This window comes from Enhydra lutris, unplaced genomic scaffold, assembly GCF_002288905.1.
Source record: "Enhydra lutris kenyoni isolate GAN:26980312 unplaced genomic scaffold, ASM228890v2 scaffoldscaffold80, whole genome shotgun sequence".
Classification (NCBI taxonomy): Eukaryota; Metazoa; Chordata; class Mammalia; order Carnivora; family Mustelidae; genus Enhydra; species Enhydra lutris.
In genome coordinates this window covers 3716585-3734915 of record NW_019154164.1, presented here as the reverse complement: position 1 = coordinate 3734915, position 18331 = coordinate 3716585, and positions in this window count along the sequence as shown.

Genomic DNA, 18331 nt, shown 5'->3' with positions numbered 1-18331 from the left:
AATCATTATTATTGTATTATTTCTCTTGGTTTTTATTTGCTTCCCCCTTCCCATATGTCATTCAGTGGCTTAATTTTTTATTGTTTTTTGTTCTCTCTACTAATTTGGAAATTAGGTATTTTATTTCTATTTTTTAGTGATTCACCTTACAACATTAAGATATTTTACTTAGTGTAAAGTGTAAAGTTCATCAGCATATCTAGTCTCTTTCATAATACAATGAGCAGTAGAATTTTTTCAGTATAATTTCTTTTCTCTCATCCTCTATACTACTCTTTTTAAACATCTTATTTCCATCATTTGAGTTTTTATTTTTCATTTTTATTAAAGTAATCTGTGAACAAATATTAAAATTCTTGAAACATCTTGAGTAAAAAAAGCCTTAGACAAATGGTAGGTATTTTATGATCACATTTATATTAATTTCTAGAACTGTGCTGTCCAATCCAATAGTTACTGGCTATGTAGGGCTACTGAGCACAGGGAGTTACTAAGCTACATGGGGCTTCTGATATATAATTACTCTAAGTTAAGATGTACTATAACTGTGGGGCGCCTGGGTGGCTCAGTGGGTTAAGGCCGCTGCCTTCGGCTCGGGTCATGATCCCAGGGTCCTGGGATCGAGCCCCGCATCGGGCTCTCTGCTCAGCGGGGAGCCTGCTTCCTCCTCTCTCTCTGCCTGCCTCTCTGCCTACTTGTGATCTCTGTCTGTCAAATAAATAAATAAAATCTTTAAAAAAAAAAGATGTACTATAACTGTAAATTGCACACTGGATTTCAAAGACACACCATGAAAATAAGGATGTAAAATATCTCATTCATGATTTTTATGCTGATTACATGTTGAAAATGGGAACATTCTGGAAATTTTGGATTAAATAAAACACATTATTTAATTTAGTCATCTGTTTCTTTTTACTTTTAGTAACATGGTTTATAGAAAACTTAAAATTGCACATGTGGTTACAATTTTGACTCACATTATTTTTCTATCTGAGAGTGCTATTCTAAAAGAAGCAAATCTTACCTATGGTGAAAAAAATCTAAACAGTAGTTTCTTTTGGAGAGATGGAGGTGGGTATCAATAGAGAAAGTCAAGAAGAAACTTCTTATGGTAATAGGTATGTTTTACATAGTGATGGAGGTTAGCATTACACAGGTTTTTAATTTGTCAAAATTTAGACTTTTAAGCTCTAATTAATGGTATGCATGCTAAACTGTTTAGGGTGAATTATATTGCTATTTTCAATTTATTTTGAAATGCATCAAAAACTAAGAAGATTTGAGGGATGGATAAAGGGATACATAAATAGGAAGTTGTATGATGAAAATATTGCAAAGTGTTCATTTTAGAATATAAGCGGTGGGTATACATTTACATACTATACAGTGCTTTCAATTTTTTGGTTATGTTTGAAAACGTCCACTATAAAACGATGAATAAAATTATACATGTGGATAATTTTATAAGTTAAACACATGAAACAGTGGTTTTCAAGACACTGGTTATCAGGCAGTTAAGGACAGTTGTTTGTAGATATGAGAAGCAAATGAAATGACTCCTGCAATGGCCTTAGCTTTAAGAGATTTTCAAAGCCATAGCATAGGGAAGTATTGAGGCAAAGGCCAGTGGACTTTCTCTATTGATATGGCTGAGTCTGGAGACACCAAAGCAACAAAACTTTATAAGAAGAAGCAGGACCCCAGAGACCAGCAGAGGACCGCCCTTAAATATATCCAACAAATGAAATAAAATGAGATCCATATCAATAATCATATGAATGCAAATGATCTAAAGATCTAAATTAATAGGCAACATTTGTCACATAGAATAAAAAACTGAAGGGATAGCACAGTCGGTTAAGTGTCTGACTCTTGGTTTTGGCTTAGGTCATGATTTCATGGTCGTGAGATCAAGCCCCATGTAGGGCTCCATTCTCAGCAGGGAGTCTGCTTGAGATTCTCTCTCCTTCCCCCTCTAACCCACCAACTCATTCTCTCTCTGTCAAATAATTTTTTAAAATTATTTTTAAAAAGATATTTTTAAAAATTTTTTAAAAAGAATAAAAAGTTAAGACTCAATGATATGCTACTGGCAGGAAAAACACTTTAAATATTTAAAAATACAAATAGGTCCCAAGTAAAAGAATAGAAAAAATATAGCATGAGAACAATAAATAAAAGAAAGTGGGGGTAGGGGGCAGGGGGCACCTGGGTGACTCATTTGGTTAAGTGTCTGACTTCTGCTCAGGTCATGTTCTCAGGATTCTGAGATCAAGCCCCACATCAGGCTCCCTGCTCAGTGGGGAGTCTGCTTCTCCCTCTGCCCCTGCCCCCTGCTCATGCTCGATCTCTCTCTCTCTCTCTCTCAAATAAATAAAATCTTTTAAAAAAATACAAAGAGCATTGGAGTGGCTATAGTAATATCAAAGTCAATTTCAGAACAAAATATTACCAGGGATTAAGTATTTAATTTTGTAATGACAATGGGGTCAATTAATCAAGAAGACATAACAATCCTAAATGTTTATGCACTAAATTACGGGGCTTTAAAATTCATGAATCAAAAGTTGATAGCACTGCAAGGAAAATCAGATAAACCCACAATTATAATCTAGGAGTCCCTATATTCCTTCCTGAATAATGGGTAAAACAAGTGGGTAGAAAATTAGCAAAGATATAGTAGACTTAAACACCACTATCAACTAGCCTGACCTGATTGCCATGTATAGAACACACAATCCAACAACACCAGAATGCAGTTTCTTCTCAAATGCTCAGGGAATATTTACCAAGACAGACCATATTCTGAGCCATAAAATAAATGTCAATAAATTCAGAAGGATTTAAGTCATTCAAAGTTTGTCCTTTGACTACAATGGAGTTAAATCAGAAATCAGTAACAAAATGATCTTTGGAAATTCCTATAATATTTACAAATGAAATAATATTTCTTTTTTTTTTAGATTTTTTATTTATTTATTTGACAGACAGAAATCAGAAGTAGGCAGAGAGGCAGGCAGAGAGAGAGGAGGAAGCAGTCTCCCCACTGAGCAGAGAGTCTGATGCGGGGCTCGATCCCAGGACCCTGGGATCATGACCTGAGCCTAAGGCAGAGGCTTTAACCCACTGAGCCACCCAGGTGCCCCTGAAATAATATTTCTAAATAAGGCATGTATCAAATAAGAAATTAAAAGGAAAATTAAATAATAATTTTAGATAAATGTAATTTAAGCACAACTTATCAAAAATTATAGGATGCTACTAAAACTATGCTTAGGGGAAATTTATAGCACAAGATGCCTCTATTAAAAAAGAAAGATGGGTTCAAAGTAATAATGTCATTGTGCACCTTAAGAAACTAGAAAAATAAAAAATTAAGCCTAAGGTAAGCAGAAGAAAGGAAATAATGAGAATCAAAGCAGAAATTTATGAACTAGAAAACAGAAAAACAACAGAGAAAAATCAGTGAAACCAAAAGCTGGTTCTTTGAGAAGACCAATAAAATTGGAAAACAACTAGTGAGATTAATCAGGAAAAAAGAGAGAAGATGCAAACTGGAAATAGCTGGAATGAGAGAGGGGATATCATGACAGATTCTACAGATATTAAAAGACGTGATAAGGGAATAATTTAACTCTATTCCCATAAATTTGATGAATTAGGCAAAATGAACAAATTCACTGAAAGGCACAAATTACCAAAGTTCACACAAGATAAAGCAGATAATCACACAAGATAATCTGTAATATATATATATATATATATATATATATATATATATATATATAAAACAGGTAAAAATCCTCCTACAAAGAAAACCCCAGCCCTTCTGACTTTACTGATGAATTCAATCATACCTTTAAAAAAATAAATAATAACAATTTTATATAAATTCTTCCAAAAAATTTAAGAGAAGGAATACTTGAACTCATCATTACCCTGATATGGAAACCACACAAGGACATTACAAGAGAAGCAAATTATCAACTAATAACCTTATAAACATACACATAAAAATTTATAATATATTTTAGGAAATGAATCTAGCAAGGTATAAAAAATATAGCCCATCATTATCAAGTGGGTTTTATCCCACAAGCGCAAGGTTAGATTTACATTCACAAACCAATGTAATTCATCATATTAACAAACTAAAAAGAGAAGAATATGATCATCTTAATAGACACAGAAAAAGTATTTGACAAAATTTATTCATGGTAAAAACACTTGACAGACTAAGAATAGAAGGGAACCTCCTCAACCCATTAAAGGTCATGTCCAAAACACTACCACTAATCCCATATTTAATGGTGAAAAACTTCATGCCTCACTCCAAAGGTGAGGAACAAGATAGGAATGTCTGCTTTGCCACTTCTATTCAACACTCTGATCAGTGCAATCTGGAAAGAAAAAATAAATACATAAACGGCATCCAGTTTGGAAAGGGAGAAATAAAACTATTTTCTGATAACATGATGGTCTATGTAGAAAATCCAACAGAACATACCAAAAAAAAAGCTGCTAAGATGTATAAGGGAGTTTAGCAAAATAGCAGGATATAAGATTAATATAGATCTGTTGCATTTCTGTATATTAGTAACAAGCTATTGGGCTAAATATAACCAATGATGTGAATGACCTGCACACTAAAATTGCTGAAAGAAATTATAGAAAACCAAAATAAATAGAAAGATGTTTCCTGTTCATTATTTGGAGAACTCTATATTGTTACGATGTGAACTCCCCCAAAATGATTGATAAATTCAAAACAATATCAATCAAAATCCCAGTAAGCTTTTTTTTTTTTTTAAAGAAATTGATGAGGAGGTTCTAAAGTTCATGTTGTTGGAAAGGGAGAATTCTTCTTACCCTCATGCCCTCAACGTTTTCCAGCTGGACTAAGAATTCAATTGACAGGAGACAGATTAACAGGAGGTAAAAAATCAAAGTTTTATTACATATGCACGGAGGCCCAATAATGAAAATGGGACCTAAAGAAATGACTAAGACAGGCGGTCTATATACATTTTAGATAGACAATAGATGTATGAGGAATTTACAGGATAAGGAAAACAGGGGTTTGGGAGTCCTGTTTTTTTGTTTTGTTTTGTTTTGTTTTAAAGACTTTATTTTTACTTAATTTCTACACCCAGTGCAGGGCTCAAACTCACAGCCCTGAGATCAAGAGTTGCACACTCCACCAACAGAGCCAGCCAGGCACCCTGGGAGTTTTAATTAGTAAGAAATTCTAAGCAGAATTTGGGCTGAGGGAGTAGATTAGTAAAAAGTAACAAGGCTTATTTCTACATCTTTCTCAACTTTAAAGTCCCTATCTCAGGTGGTAAGAATGTTTTTTTCTTTCTTAATATGGGGAGGGTATTTTTCATATGGGTGATTTGTTTCCTGCTTTCAGGGAGACAGAGAGGGGATCTGAGTGTCCTTGCACTGGCTGTTTCCTGAATAGCTTCAATTCAAAGTAATCAGTATGCTATTGTGGTGTATTTGAGGGTAGCCTGGCCTGGGCCCCTACAATATGGAAATGCAAAAGACCTAGAATAGCCAAAATCATTCTGAACAGAATAAAGTTAGGGGCTAACATCTGATTCCAAGACTTATTACGAAACTATAGGAATCAAGACAGTATGTTATTGGCACAAAGGTAAACAAATAGATCAATGGAACAGAACAGAGTCCAAACATAAACCTAGACATCTGCAGACAACTAATTTTTGACAAGTGCAAAGTCAAAGCAGTGAATAAAGAAAAGCCTTTTTGATAAATGACAGTGAATATCCATAAGCAAAAATATCACCTCTGATCCATATCTTGCACCATATAAAAAATTAACTCAAAATGGATCTTGCACCTAGATGTACAGACCTAAAACTCCTAAAGGCAAATATAGGAGAGAATATTTGCAACCTTGGGTTAGGCAAAGATTTCTTAGATTTGACAGCAAGAGCACAGTCCATAACAGAAGAGAATGATAAATTGGATTTCATCTAATTTCATCTCTTTATTTTTTTTAGATTTTTATTTATTTATTTGCCAGAGAGAGAGAGAGAGAGAGAATGAGTGGGGTGGAAGGGCAGAGGAAGAGGGAGAAGCAGGCTGCACGCTGAGCAAAGAGCTCCATGTGGGACTCAGTCCCAGGACCCTGGGATCATGACCAGAGCCGAAAGCAGACACTTAACCTACTGAGCCACCCAGGTGTCCCCAAAACTTTGGCTCTTTAAAAGACAATGGTAAGAGAGTGAAAAACAAGCCATTACTTTCTCTTTCATGCTACACTCCAGATCACATTCTGCTCCCTCCACCTGGAAAACCCCTTCCACCTCTGTACCTTTAATGTACTGCCATTCATTCATCAAAATAGCTTGGTTTGTCCCCAATATCAAGGTCTATTGCTTCTGTGTGACTCGGTGGATGCAATTGCTTATATTCTTGCATTTAACCCACTGAGCCACCCAGGCACCCCTTATATTCTTGCATTTAATCACTGCACTGCAATCTATTCATTTACATATATGTGAGCTCCTTGATGGAAGACATTGATCTTTACATCCTCAGTGACTACCACAGAACCTGGTGCCTAGCAGATGTCCAGTCATAATGGATAGCTGACTGAACAGCTAAATACCATATGTTGACTCTCATACTGCATTTCCTCTGGGGCCTCTAGCTGAATTTGCTCAGGGGTCAGATCTAATTCCATAACCTGGCTCGCCTACTCTGTTCCAACCAGAAGCAGTTCATCCTGGTTACCCCCAACTGGATGCTGAAAGACATCAAAGACTGATACATACTGTGAGCATTTTAGTTGTCATTACAGAGAGGGTAGTCTCCTTTAACAGTTGGGAGGTTGCTTTAATAAACAAGTTGTTCACTTCTACAGCCTAAATGTGATAGTAACATTGTTTTTTATGTATTCATTTACTTACCAAAGTTTTTCCTCATTGTTCTTCGCAGTTGTTGAATTCTGAAAATTTCTGATTTGATAGAACCTAAGTTAGGAAGATTTTACTTTACCTGAGGAAAATAAGGATAATCATAATAATTTTGGAATAAAACAAATGCTTTCTTCTAGCATATGTCCTAGGACCGCTTTATAATCTTTTTCATTTGTTAGTAGGAATTCAGGTTTGAATGTCTCTGTTTACTTTTTTAAAGATTTATGTATTTATATATTTATCTTGAGAGAAAGAGAAAGCATGCCCACATGCTTTGGGGGAGGCACAGAGGGAGAGAGAATATCAAGCAGACTCCTTGCTGAGTCTGTACCTCTCAGAGTCTGATGCAGGCCTCAGTCCCAGGACCCTAACATCATGACCTGAGGCAAAATCAACATTTGGACGCTCAACTGACTGAGCCACCCAGGTGTCCCTTCATTTATTTATTTTTTTTAAATATTTTATTTATTTATTTGACAGAGAGAGAGATCCCAGGTAGGCAGAGAGGCAGGCAGAGAGAGAGGAGGAAGCAGGCTCCCTGCCGAGCAGAGAGCCCGATGCGGGGCTCGATCCCAGGACCCTAGGATCATGACCCGAGCCGAAGGCAGAGGCTTAACCCACTGAGCCACCCAGGCGCCCCCTTCCATTTATTTTTAATCAGAGTTTTTCATTTTGCTTGATCATTATTAAATGATATGTGTGCTATTGCTATCATAGCAGGTTGTGATGGGAATAGTGGTGCTGTCATAAATGCAGCCTTGTAGCACAAATTTGAAGGTAGAAGAAATGACAATGGACATAACAAAGGAAAATTTGCTGCCATTCAGATACATGTGATAATTAGGGAAAGAACCATAGGAAATGTTTTAGTATATGTGCTGCCGAAGCGAGCACACCGTAGGAAATGTTTAAAAAGCAGTTTAAATATACTGATGACTGTTTCTTCAGAATGTAATGGAAGGAAATTTTTCCATGACAGCTGTGCTCATTTATATTGGATTCATGTATATAATCAATCTGAGCAAGGTAGTTACACAGCAGTGACTAATGCAATAATGATGAGATTCAGAATCAGGGACAATTGAATATGCATCACTTGCTTTTCATATGTAAATCCCATCACTAACAGAACATTACTGTTCTCTTGTATCTCCATATAACATTGTAGTTAATAGGAAGAGCATGATAGAATAATGGGAGAAAAGGTCCCTGTGTTACATCTGCAAATTGACAAGAAGCCACAAACTCCAGATTTAAATTATACCAGATCTTTCCTACAGGTACTTAGCAAATAGTTTAGGATGAGACCGCAACCAACAGATTTGTATCTAATTTACAATTCAACTACAATTCTCTGGTGGGTATTGATTTCTGTCCTTTTCTCCAGGAGCAAAATGTGCAAAGTACTTTTTTAACTCTAGATTCAGATGAATGTAAATATCTGCATCCAGTGATGACATCTGGCCAATTGGCCTAGAATGACATCAATAAACGGGTCATTTTATCCCCTGAAGGAAAATGTAGATTTGTTAAGTGTTCAGCATTTTTCACACTCAAGTAGCAAGAGGGGGCAGGAAGTAATAGAACAGAGGCACTTCAATTAGAAACTGCCTGGTGACCTAGCATTAAAACTTTTTTTTTTCAATTTATTTAGCAGAATCAGTCAGAAATATTCCCTTAAGTTTGCCCTGGATATACAATCCTCTGGTAAGCACAGTGGAAGGAAAACTTGACTAAGTGCCACTTTTATCCTCAAGCAGCATATGTCATCTGCATAGGTAGACAAGATTTCATGAGGGAGCCTAAAACATTCACAAACTTTTTCTTCATCAGTAATGTTAGGAGTTAGTTGGACAGATAGGTAGTCAGGGCTGATGTCCCCAACAAGAAAATATGGAGTCAGGACAGCTAACATAAAAGAGCCCTGACATTCTGCTTTGCAGCCTTTGCAGAAATGACTTCTGCACAACGTCCTAAAATAAGACAAGTAACCGCAAAAGCACTTGTCAATATCATGGGCAAGGGGCAGCTAAGACCTAAGCCCACAGATGTCAGCAAAAAAAAAAAAAAAAAAAAAAAGAAAGGCCATCAGCAATACATTTTAACCTAATAGGTAGATAGATACATGACCAAAACCTTGACTGACATGACTCAGCACACCCTGATTGCTTAAGAGAGCTCCATGTACTGTGTGGAGCACTGGGTGTGGTGCATAAACAATGAGTTCTGGAACACTGAAAAGAAAGAAAAAAGAAAACAAAAACACTAATTCAAAAAGCACCCCTACATATATTGCAACATTATTTACCATAGGAAGGATACAGGACAATCTATGTGTCCATTAATAGATGAGTGGATAAGGAAGTCACACACACACACACACACACACACACACACACACACACACACAGAGGAATACTACTCAGCCATAAAAAAGAATGAGATCTTGCTATTTGTGATAACATGGATGAACTCAGAGAATATTATATTAAGGTGAAATAAGTCAGTCAAAGAAAGACAAATGCCATATGATTCACTTATATGTGCAATCTTAAAAAACCCACAAATGAACAAATAAAAAAGATTCTTTAAAAAGATTGATTGGTTGATTGATTGATTGAGGCAAGGAGGGGCAGAGGGAAAGAACCTTCAAGCAGACTCCATGGTGAGCACAGGGCCTGACCTAGGTCTCAAACTCATGATCCTATGATCATGATCTGAGCCAAAAACCAAGAGTTGGATGCTTAACCAACGGAGCCACCAAGGAGCCCCAAAATAGACTTTAAATACAGAGAAAAAACTGGTGGCTGCTAGAGGGGCGATGGGTGGGAGGACAGAGCATATAGATAAGAAGGATTAAAAGGTACAAACTTCTAGTTATAAAATAAAGAAGTCACAGAGATGGCAATTACAACATAGCGAATAGTCAGTAATATAATAATGTTTTATAGTTATAGAAGATGACTACACTTGTCATCATGAGCACTGAGTAATGTATAGAATTGTTGAATTAATATGTACACCTGAAATTAATATAACATTGTATGTCAGTTATACCTCCATAATAAATAATAAAAAAATAGAAATCTGACTGACAATCTGCAAAAACCAGCCCAAGAACCCAACTTATTTTCTATAAGCTAGACTGGTAGGAAATTATACTAGTGGCTCTAGCAACTAGTCCAGGAAGCAAAACCATACTCTGTAACAATCAGCCCAACACAGCCAGGACTTGATGTATAAATGACAGCTTTCCTAATTTTTGTCCTGGCAACCAATGTAGGACCAATCAGAGACAGCCAAATATGTATCTCTAACTTCCCCATGTGAACAGTCTCCAATCAGAGGATACCTGACGCTATTCTTTTCTCCCACAATAAGGCTTTCCTACTCCTTACCTGCCTTTAAATCTCTGTCAAACACAAGTAACGGTGGCTCTCTCCCTTGCTATAGTAACCTTTGAGTAGCCCTTTGCTTTTTCTCATTTGGGTGGTCTCATTTATGTCCATATGTTCATCTTTGCCTCAAGGTCTTGGCACTTTCTGTACCTTCTGCCTGGAATATTTTTCCACTTTACATGGGCTGTTTACTTCATGAATTCAGATCTCTGTTTCAAAATGACTTCCTCAAACAGATCTCTCCTGGTTGTCCTATCTAAAATACTCTTCTTGAAACCATTGGTTCTAATCATTGATGTTCAAAAAATATGTACAGACTAGAAATATTCTACAGGAAGTTCTACCCTTGCATAAAAAGGCGTATAAAGCCCATGTGAACCCAACAGCCTAACACATAAAGAGTACCTACGACAACGCTGAAATGCATCTGAACTCTGTGTTCCTGGAAGTCAACGTAGGGGAAAAAATATTTTTCCTTCAACCCTGCCAGGTTCTTGGCTGGATTTCTACAACAAAAAACAGATTAATAAGAGAAAAGCATGCACATTTAAGTTTTACATAACATGGGAGACTTCATAAGGAAGTTAAGACATCCGCCCCCCCCAAAAAAAAACACTTAACCTGAGTGTTTTTATATTAGGCTTGATGAAGAATGAAAAGTCATGGGGAAATATGATAAGATAAAAGGGTTAACTTTAAAAATAAAACTGACAGGGGTGTCTGGCTGACTCAATGGTGTATGTGACTCTTGATCTCAGGGTTGTAAGTTCGAGCCCCATGTTGGATGTAAGATTACTTAAAAATTTAAATTAAGGGGCACTGGGTGGTACCGTTGGTTAAGTGTTTGACTCTCGATTTCAGCTCAGGTCATGATCTCAGGGTCATCAGATTGAGCCCTGTGTTGGGCTCTTCTCTCAGTGGGGTGTCTGCTGGAGATTCTCTCTCTTGCTCCCTCTGCTCCCCCCAACAATAAATAAATACATAAACAACCAAATAAATAAATAAAATACTTTTAATATTAAATTAAATTTTAAAAAATAAAAAATAAAATTGTCATTTATTTCACTAGCAAAATTAGTTTATTCATGACTAGCAAAGAATTACAATCCAGGACAGGCAAGCTATGGCAAAACCATGGGCATGTCTGAAGAGGAAAGAAAAGAAACACTCTTTTATAGAAGAAAGTGGGAAGTTGAGAGGGGCTGTTATAAACAAAAAGTCTGTTGGAGTAAACTGGGAGTTCAAAATGTAGTGGCTTTTCACTGGCTGAGTTGTGGCATTCTCTCATCAGCTGAGCTGTTGCTGGACAAGAAGAAAATCTCTTTCTCCTGCTGGGGTAGTGAAGTATAGACTCTTTCCTGGGGGAATGAGAGGTACATCTCTTTCTTTTGGGGTCTGCAATTGACAGCTCTTGGTAGGTTGTGAGACCTCCCCCTTCTAGCCTCCCGACTCCATTTTAAATTACATTTCCTTTTATTAATTTTCACAAAGCCAAGGGTAGTTAACTGGGGGAAATTTTAGCAAGGGCTCTTTGGTCAGATTCTCTCTATCTTCAGAGATAAGGATCCTACTTTCCTTTGGGTATATGGCAAATAGGCACCTTTCACATGAGGGTCTTATGACCTACTTCAGGGAAAGGTCAGAGAGTCCTTCCTGACCTACCATTTCTCAAATTCCTTCAACTTAAAATATTCAATATGCTAAGGTGCAATATTTTGTTGTAGTGTGTTGTGAACTCCTTCACTAGCAACAGTTAATAAACTCCTTTATATTTCAACTAACATCAAAGGACCATTCTCTTCTCATGTATTTCCAGGTAAGACCCATCTCCTTCTCCCTTATAACTCCCATATGCCTCTTGGATAACTCCCTTGTTTACTTGCCTGTATAAAACCTCAGGTTCCATTCCTTTTGTCTGAGATGTTCCTTATGTATAAACATTCTCCCTATCACAATAGCCTGAATAAAATAATTTCTATAATTGTCTGATACATTCTGTCTTTCACAACTTACATCTGAAACTCCTTTCCTTTATGTACTCCCCCTACACACACACACACACACACACACACACACACACACACACACTAATAAAAAGGGATTTTGTTCCATGATCCAAATAGATCAGCTAAGCCTACTATGAGAACATTTGCTTTGGATTGTAATTTCCATGCAAGATGCTTGTTAAACTGCTCAAGAAAATGGAGCAGTGTCTTTCCCAAGTTTATTTTAACAGGTTGTAAGACTTTCTTGTGCCTGCTTAGTAATAAATATGTGTGGGGGGTAATTCAGTTTAGAACTTCATTCATTGTCACACGCAGTGTGGTAGCAAAGCTGGGCACGTGAAGATCTATAGTCTTCAACTTGTAGATACTGAATCCTGAAAGTTCAATGGTGGACTGCTGTGTCCACAAATCTTAAACTATTGTATCATGATTCTTAGTCGTAACCAAGCCCCTTCCCAATTGAAAGGCCCGCCTTATAATGAACTTCAAAAACCTCATCAATCTCCTGACTTCACCTTCTCCACTTATAGATGATATCAAGTCTGTGTTGAGGTGGTGTTCCCCTTACTGTGGAGAGAACAAGCTTACCCTTGTCTCATCAAGCAGTTTGGTAATATTTAGGGAGCCGATGTTTATAACAAGAACGTTCATCAAATCTTTTATAAGCTCAATTTCCTGAGCTTGATATTTCTCACGAGGTCTTTGGTTCTGCAACCAGGAATTGCCTTTCCAAAGCTGTTTTTTGGAACTCAAGCTGCACAGTTGGGGACTGTGATTTCATATCGTGGTTAGCTTTTCATATATCTCTCTCACTCACATACTTATCTTTAGTTATTTATTTGTAGACCTGAATCAGAAAGGACCAGTTTAGAACCTATGTCAATAATCCAGGTGAGCAATGGTGAGGACTCTGACTAATGCAGCTGCTATAGGAATAGAGGGAGAGAATGTTTAAAAAAACATTAAGATAAAATCCATAACATTTTTTAGTTAACTAGATTTAAGAGTGAGGGGGGAAAGCCAAGAATTGCACTGAGGTTTCTAATTTTCAAGAATGGTAGAATCGTATGTCATTCAAATGATCAAGATTAGGGACACCTGGGTGGCTCAGTCAGTTAAGCCGCGGCCTTTGGCTCAGGTCATGATCCCAGGGTCCTGGAATCGAGACCCGCATTGGGCTCCTTGCTCGGCAGGGAGCCTGCTTCTCTCTCTGCCCCTGCCTGCCAATCTGCCTGCTTGTGCTCTCTCTCTCTCTCTCTCTCTTTGACAAATAAATAAAATCTTAAAAAAAAAAGATCAAGATTACTTTGGGACAGCTGACTGACTCAGTAGAACATATGACTCTTGATCTCAGGGTTCTAAGTTTGAGCCTCATGTTGGGTAGAGAGATTACTTAAAAAAATAAAATCATTGGAAAAAAAAGATCAGGAATACTTCTATTTTTTATGTGAAAATTTATTGAACAGCTACTATATATAGGGCACATGTAAGGAGGAAGAAGACAATGGTGGGAGGGGTTATGTTAAATGAGAGTTTCCTGGAGGACAGTCAAGTGGATACAATTAATGAGTAGTTGATAAGGCTCTGAAATTCATAGAATACATTGATATTGGGGGGAAAATGTGAGAACCATTAGCATGGAGTTTATTACTAAAGCTATGGGATAACATAAAAATGAGGGGAAAAACTATAAAAATGTCTGGAGAGATAGGAAAAGAACTAGGAAAGAAAGTGATGTCACAAAGACTGGAAAAGTAGAACATGTTAAAAAAAGGAGAAATTGGTTAACGAAAACAAATGTTGCCCAGAGGTCAGCTAGGGCTTGCATTCTGCAAATTAGAACAACCTTGGTAGTTTCAGAAAAAATGGTTTAGTAGAGCGGTGGAAGGAAGAATAAATTACTAGTCCTCATAATTAATCTATTTCAAAGGAAGCCTAATAGATTTCAGTTACTTTATGTCTCTGTAGGTTTCCCTTTGAAAGATTAAGGGCATTTTGATTGGAACCTTTCAAGAAGATTCTCTTTAATGGAATGGATGGTCTTTGAAAATGTATTTATTCAACTTTGTATTAACCAGAATCTTGGCCATAGAAGGCATGCAATAAATTATTGTAAAATTGAAGATAACACTCACATCTCTCTCTCATGCTCTCTGTCATATATATCTCTGTATATACATATATATGATTTTATTTTGAATAAAATATATTTAGTATTTTAATATATCCAATTTCATTTGGAAATAATTATAGACTTATAGGAGTTTGCAAAAGAAATGCATGGGGAAGCTCCATGTACCCTTTCCCCAGCCTCCTCCAAAGCTAACATATTATATCACTATAATACATGATCAAATCTCCAGAAAAACGACTTTGGCACAATCCATTGAGCTTATTCAAATTTCAACGGTTATACATGCACTAATTTGTGTATGTATGTAGGGGGTTGAGGGAACTCTGTGAAATGTTATCACATGTGCACTTGTGTAGCCACAACCACAATTGAGATACTCAACTGTGTCATTACTACAAGACTCCCTCACTTTATCCCATTATAGCCCCACTTGTCCCCCTCCTCCCCATCCCCAACACCTGGCTACTAACTGATAAGTTCTCTACCTCTTTAATTATGCTACCTCATGAATGTTAAATAAATGCAATTATGCACTATCTTTTTGAGACTGGCTTTTTTCCACTCAGCATAATTTTTTTCAGGTTCGTCCAAATTGTGTGATTCAATAATCCATTTTTCTGAAGTGCTGAGTAGTATTCCATGGCTTGCATATATATACCACAGTGTGTTTAACTATTCACCCTTGGAAGGACATTTGCGCTGTTTCAAGTTTTTGGCTGTTATAAATAAAGCTGCTACAAGCATTCATACAAAGGTTTTTGTGTGAAAATGTCTTCATTTCTCTGGGATAGATGCCCAGCAGTGTAATTACTAGGTTGTAAGTTTCATGTTTAGTTTTGTTAGAAACAGCCATACTGTTTCCCGAATGGCTGTACCATTTTACCTTTCCACTGGCAATGTATATGAGATCCAATTTCTCTGCATCCTCCCATTATATATTTTTTTCATTTGGCTATTCTGGTAGTTGTGTAGTGATATTTCCTTTTTTCTAGTAAGATTTTATTTTTATTTATTTGAGAGAGAGACGGAGATAGCAAGAGAGGTAGCTAAAGAAAGCATGAGCAGGGAGGAGACAGAGAAGCAGGCTCCCCGCTGAGCAGGGAGCTCCCATATGGGACTTGATCTCGGGATCCTGGGATTGTGACCTGAGCTGCAGGCAGACGCTTAACTGACTGAGCCACCCAGGCACCCCAGTTGTGTAGTGATATTTCACTGTGGTTCTAATTTGTATTCTCTGATGGGTAATATGAAGTATCTATTTGTGTGCTTATTTTCTACCTGCATATCTCTTCTCCAGTGAAATGTCTCTTCCTATATTTTGCCTATGTTTTAATTGTTGAATTTGTTTTAAGATTGATTTTATGTATATATTTATTTATTTATTTATTTGAGAGAGAGAGCATGAGCGAGAGAGAGCAGAAGCAGGGGTGGGGGCAGGAGATGCGGAGGGAGAGAGAGAAGCAGAATCCCCGTTGAGTAGGGCGCCCAAAGTTATGCGGGGGAGGGGCACTCTCTCCCAGGATCCTGGGATCATGACCTGATCTGAAGACAGACATTTAACTAACTGAGCCACCCAGGCGCCCCTTAACTGTTGAGTTTTGAAAGTTCTTTATATATTCTAGATAACCACCTCTTTGTCAAACGTGTGGTTTGCAAATATTTTCTTCCATTCTGTAGTTTTTTTCATCTCTCTTAACATGGTCCTTTGCAGAACAAAAGTTTTTGACTTTAAGGGGCCAATTTATCCTTTTTTAATTTTTTACCTTTATAGACCATGCTTTTGGTTTCAAGTCTAAGAACTCTTTGCTTAGCGCTGGTCCCCAAGGGTTTCCTATCATGTTTTTTCTACAAGTCTTACAGTTTTTACATTTTATGTTTAAATCTGTAATCCATTTTGACCAGATTTTTGGATACGGTGTAAAATGTAGGTGAAGAATCATTTTCTTTTTGCCTGTGGATGTCCAACTGCTTCAGCACCATTTGTTAAAAGGGCAATCCTTCCTCCATTGAATTGATTTTGCTCATTTGTAAAAAATTAATTGGGTATACTTGCATGGATCTCTTTCTGGGTTTTTATTCTGTTCCACTGATTTATATGTCTATCCTTCTGCCAGTACCATGCTGTCTTAATTACTGCTAATAAATTGTAATACTTAACAATGGGGTAAGGGATTCCTCTCACTAATATATATATATGATATATATAACATATATATATATATAATTTTTTTTTTACTTTGCCGTTTTATAGTAATTGCTGTGTGGTATGAGTTACAAATTACTTCTAACATGGGTTATAGAGTTGCAAAGAATTAGAATACAATAAAATACATGTTAGTCTATAACTGTATAAGAAATAATTTAATATTAGTTCCTGATGAACTGATATAATAGAAAGAACATTGGCTCAGGAATCAGGATACCTGGGTTTCATATCGAGTTTTGACATTGACATGCTATATTACTTTAAGCATGCCTCTCTTAACCTCTCAGTCTGCTTCCTCATCTGTAAAATGTGTAGGAAGTAGATAGTCCCTAAGGTCTTTTCTAGAAAAATAAAAAATTCCTGAGTTGATTTATTCTATGTAAATTATGTACACAGCTACCACACTGTATAAGTACAGGAGGCACCATTTACACTGTATTCTCTGTCAGGGTTTGGAAATCTATAACCCAGGTGGAGTGGGAGGTAAATACAGATTGTAGCCATTTTTTATGTAAATAAAGTTTTATTGGAACACTGCCATACTCATTCTTTTACATTCTGACTGTGATCACTTTCTCCACTACAGTTCTAGAGTTGACTGGTTACAATAGAGACCCTATAGTCAAGAAAGCCAAAAATACTTACTTTACAAAAAAAATTGCCAACTCTTAGTCCATATGAATCCTGCTTCCTGAAATTGTGTGACTATGGTTGACCTAATTATTTAAATGTCTATCTGTGAGGGAGAAAGTGCTGATTTGGCAAGAATTAAACTCCTCTTTAGCCATATTAATTTATCACTACAGTTAGAAAATAATCAGGGTAGGGAACATTCTTAATTTTAGTGCCATCATGCCATTATTATCAAATTAATATATTATAACTAAGCCCTTTCAAATAGTAACAGAAGTTTAGCCTAGGAGAAATAGGCCTTGATGTAGTAATTTAGATTTTCTTTTCATTCAAGTTCTTTCCAGTTCAAAAAAAAATATCTGAGCACCAATGAGCATCATGAGATGCAATGTGTGCTGTAAGTTAAGAAATGAGTAAGGCAAGCAGCGCCCGGGTAGCTCAGTTGGTTAAGCATCTGCCTTCAGCTCAAGTCATGATCTCAGGGTCCTGGGATGGAGCCCTGCATTGGACTCCCGGCTCATCAGAGAGCCTGCTTCTCTCTCTCCCTCTGCCTGCCGCTCTGCTTACTTGTGTTCTCTATCTCTATGTCAAATAAAATAAATAAAATCTTTTAAAAAAAACTGATATTACAGAAATGTATAGAATCATAAAAGACTACTGTGAACAATTATACATCAAAAATTGGGGTCAAGGCCTTCATAAGATTCCCTGCTCAGTGGGGAGCCTGCTTATCCCTCTCCCTCTGCCACTCACCCTGCTCATGCTCTCTCAAATGAATAAATAAAATAAATAAAACTTTTTAAAAATTAAAAAAAAAGAAATAAGTAAGACAAGATTTTTGCTGTCAAGGAAATCACAGCCTAGTTATGGGGAAAGGGAATAAACCAGAGAAAAAGTCAACATGATTAAGACTCATTGTGATAAGCCAAAGGGCGTCTGTGGGGTTCTAAGAATATAAAGGCTATGTTGTCCTTCATTTCTTAGCTTCAGTGGCTTGCTTC